Here is a 5,000-nt window from a genome sequence, read left to right as displayed (position 1 = left end):
CGAAGGAGAAATCCCACCAAATATGAAGAAAAACGAATAGACGCCAAACGCTGAGATCCGCCTATATCATTAATTTTCATCAAAGTCATTAAAGTATTTTATAGGTATAAGGGGATCTTTCTGATGGAAGAAAGAAAGATGCTCTTAAAGGTGCCAGTTTATTCAGTTTTCTTAACGATCTCTTAATCGTTACCTATGGGTCACATCTCTCTCTCTCTCTCTCTCTCTCTCTCTCTCTCTCTCTCTCTCTCTCTCTCTCTCTTGAAACGGATCATGGTTGGACATAATTTTTATCGAGAAATGTTTTATTTTTTGGTGGTTTTCAGTAACGTATACGGGGATTTTATAGATATAAAAGTGCTGTAACATAACATTATAAAATTCCTATCTACACATCATGGCACTGTGTTCATCGCAAGGCGTACATTCAAATTGAAAACTTCTATTATGTTTAGCAGTTAAATCATATTTAATGATACTATTATGATGATTTCATATCACACTATTAAGTAGAAGACTTTTGTTTTGATCGTTGAAAAACTGTTACATTCATCGAAGGATGACAACAATATATATATTCTTTAGAGAAATTATATTTTTTTTCTCAACAGTAAAAACTATAAAGGTCATTTGCATCAATCCTAATTATATTTCCTATCTTAAGCTGTTCTTTTTAGTAACAATAACTGTAAGAACTTCTTTATTTTGACATTAGCAGGAATGGTGTCAGGTATGTGCTACTGGGCTAACAGCATGGTTATTTTCACAAAACAAACGTCACTTTCCTTTGAAATAACAATGTTTTTAAGTATGCCGTTAAATTCAACGATATTGTTACCGAGGCAGTGAATATCACATAGGATGAAGAGGGTCAGTAAGTGAATAATGATATTACTTAAAGGGATGAGAACATCATGAAGTGTTAAAATAATTGAAAGGGTTCTAAAATATCCTTATTTGACTTGAGTGAGAAAAACATTTGTTGTTTATAAAGCAATTATAGAATTTGAAGAGCAAATACATCTCGATAAAAAAAAAAATGAATTTGGAGGGGTCTTATTACTGCGAAGGCAAAAGAAGTAAATTTAATGAGAAAAAAGAGGAGAAACAAACAATATAGATTTAAGAAACAATGTAGAAGTGAATGCTAAGAATATAATCAGTTGTTAATTCTAAGCATAAAAGGGAGCCTGTATTATGACTATTAATTGCTAAGCTACAACTCTAGTTGGAAAAGCAGAATGTTATGGGTCCAGTGGCCCCAATAGGGAAAATAGCCCAGTGAGGAAAGGAAACTAGGAAAAATAAAATATTTTAAGGACAGTAACCAAATTAAAATAAATAATTCCCACATAAACTATAAATACTTTAACAAAACAACAGGAAGAGAAATTAGATTGAATAGTGTGCCTGAGTGTACCCTCAAGCAAGAGAATTCTAACCCCAGACAGTGGAAGACCATGGTACAGAGGCCATGGCCGTACTCAAGAATAGAGAACAATGGTTTGATTTTGGAGTGCCCTTCTCCTAGAAGAGCTGCTTACCATAGCTAAAGAGTCTCTTCTACCCTTACCAAGAGGAAAGTCGCTACTGAGCAATTGCAGTACAGTACTGAACCCCTTGGGTGAAGAAGACTTGTTTGGTAATCTCAGTGTTGTCAGGTGCATGAGGACAGAGGAGAATCTTTAAAGAATAGCCCAGACTATTTGGTGTATGTGTAGGCAAAGGGAAAGAACCGTAACCAGAGAGAAGGATCAAGTGCAGTACTCTCTGGCCAGTCAAAGAAACCCATAACTCTCTAGCGGTAGTATCTCAACGGGTGGCTGGTGCCCTGGCCAACATACTACCTGTATGTGTAGAACGGCCAATAAGAGTGAGCAGTGTAGATAAAGGCCTAAAAATGTGGAAAGACACATGAGAATTGATTGTGAGGAGATTAAAAATAATGACAGGTAGTGGAAAAGTCTATATGACATTGTATAGGTGTTTGTAATTGGGTGTGTAAAACGTAAAAGAAATTTGATAATATATGCTAATTTACCTTCACGCGTAATAGTAAAGTACAATGGTAAACTATTCATAAAATGTAAATAATAGAAGGGTCAATGATTTATTCTAAGAAGGGGGAAACAATTAAAGTTAATATTATCACCAAGTTTTGGAAAACTCTTCCCCATGAAGATGCAATTTTGAAAATGTATATTAGATATTTTCCAGGGAATTTTTTCACCTCTTCGTCGGACTTTCCCTGGAAAACATCATCTATTATTCAGGAGTGTTGCTTTGCAATCCTTCTCTTACTTCTTCGCAGTCTTTTCTTCCTTTGTTTATATTGAAATATTTTGTTTTTGCTTTGATGTTTCATCTTCTTTTTTTATATAGTAAATTTAGAATAAGAAATATCATATGCAAGAATTAGGACCTTCACTTCATTTTACGTATACTAAATATGAGTTTGAATATCAAATTACTTTTATTCTTTGTGTACTAAAGTATTTACCCAGCAGGATAAATTTATAGATTTATTATTCGCGATAAAAAAAATGTATGTATAAATATTCAAAGAGAAGGTGGGACGGAGTTCAGTTGTTACATATCAAAGTTGTTATACTTTCAATAATTCCATAAATAATTATTAGAGGATTTCATGAAAATGTGCTCGTGATCTTTCTTGTAAAATGATCTCTCTTTTTTTTTTTTTTTTTTTTTTTTTGCAGGAGCGGCACTAGAAATAACGTTAGGAAAAAAAGTATTTTATTTCCTTTTGTATCATCAGTTACTATTTTAGATCTGTAGCATCATCTGATGAACATTCTTACCTTTAATGGGTTTGAATTAACTGGAAAACCAATATTCACACTCAAGGTGCACAAAGTTTAAGGTTTGGTGTTAAGGTCTAGTTGCTACTTCATCAACTTGGTCCACTGAAGAACTTTTTTAACAACTATGCATATTATTTGCTTTATTTTGCAATATATCGTGGAAACGTAATCGGGAAAAAACAGAACATCTGTTCTCCCAAATAAATAATAACTATTAATCCAGTAAATTTTTGTATCCCTTCCTTTCCCACTGTTGAAGCAAACTAAAATCCTCCAGTCTTGGTGTTGTTGGCCCTCAAAAGAAATTTGGGGATTGTGCATATGTTTGGATGAAATTGCATACTAGCAAAAGCACTGCCTCTTGCAGTTACACCATGAAATGTGCACAAAGGATTTGGAGAAGTCGATGACAATGAAAATAAATGTATTAAAAGTTCCTTATCCACAATCACCTAAAACACCATGTAGGTAAAAAAAAAATGAAATGAAACAGACTTTCCTACGAAAGATATTATTATCCATTCCCTCAGTGTTATCGGATAGTCCACGCCATCCTAAGACTTCAGGTTTCAAATTTGATAAAAACAATCTTTTAAATTTCTTACTGAATTTACAAATGTGAGGACAGTTGATTGTATCCAACATTATCCTTTTTATATATCTTCAACCCTTCAGCGAGCATGATTCTTGTACATATTTAATTTTTCGTAAATATTACATATGCTATGACGTAGATCATGTCACTTGTATTCCGCTAATTGGAACACTGTTCTGATCCCTAATCAGCTAATCAGAGTGTTCTAATGCTTCAAGGGCCGTAGAAATCCTCCCCCGAGACAGTGAGCAAAGGCAGAAAAGGGAAGACCAAAAAGTAGCTGGAATTTCTGAGAGCATTTTTCCACGTTAGTAGGGAACCTTGGTAACAGATGGCGCTGCTGATCCATTTGGTCTTTTATTTACATCTGGAATCAAGAAACTAAGATAAAAGGGGCTTCATATGAATTAAGTTTTTCACTGTTATAGTGTTGAATAATGATAATAAGAATATATGATTTACAAAATACAAATTTCGTAAAAAAATCAATACCTACTGTAGTGTACAAATATCAAGGTCTTAATTTAAGAAAAGAGAAATAGTTTTCATATGTACATAGATCTTTTCTGGGAATTTTAGTAGGCGCATTGTCAACAGATGACACTGATCATAGAACCATTGCGCCTTTTTTTTTCCTTTAATAGAGAGAAGCTTTCCTGTCTTCCCTTTAATGTCCTTGCCAAGTGAGTCAGTATTACATCAGCATTCACGGTGTGAATAGCATTTAGCCTGCGCTTTCTCTCATGACAGCAATTTTCTGGAAACTTAACATAACAGCTAAGGAATTTTTTGCCCTGCTGGTATGTTTCAAATTAGCTTAAATCTATCAAAAATAGGTTGAAGTAATTGCACTACGTGGCCCAAGTCCTAAGCTGACTTTTTGCTGAGGCCATACTATACCCACGCTGGCTTTATTGACCGGTCTCCCTGTAACTGCACTATGCCTGTAATAGCTAATTGCCTTATATCAAAATAGCATTTTTACCAGAATAATAAACACTTATTGTGCATTACCAATTATGAGATATATGATTGTATTTACTAGCTGCAATGTCAACGTAGCCTAGGGATTTGATAATTTTTAGAACAATTTTATTCTAGATAATTTATAAAAAACTCATTACAAATATGATGGTGATGACCATACTAACTCATTTTTTTTTTCTTTTTTCAGCTTATCAATCCAGTTTCTATAGTCAGGGTTTTATTCAACCAAAATAGGTTACATAAGTACCATGTGAGGATTATTATATCGAAATGGAAGATTAGCCTACATTTTCCACTCAATAGATGATAGGTAATACAATGATTAACTAATACCAAAAACATTTGGTGAGTTAAAAAGGCAGATGTCTATAGTTTAATATTTGTTTTATTTACCTCAATTATCAGTTGCCTTAATTTACATATCATTACGCATCATCTCCTCTTTCAACAAAATCTATCTCTCATGTGAGGCTTGAACAACCTACATAGGAGAGTGGGTAATCAAGGGATGAAAACAATACAGCATCCCTAATGAAAAAGACCAGAAGTAGCAAAAAGCTCCAGGAAGAATTTGCTTTAGAAAAAATAAAGAATGT

The sequence above is a fragment of the Palaemon carinicauda genome, chromosome 8 (assembly GCF_036898095.1).
Source record: "Palaemon carinicauda isolate YSFRI2023 chromosome 8, ASM3689809v2, whole genome shotgun sequence".
NCBI lineage: Eukaryota > Metazoa > Arthropoda > Malacostraca > Decapoda > Palaemonidae > Palaemon > Palaemon carinicauda.
Note: the sequence above shows the minus strand (reverse complement) of the source record.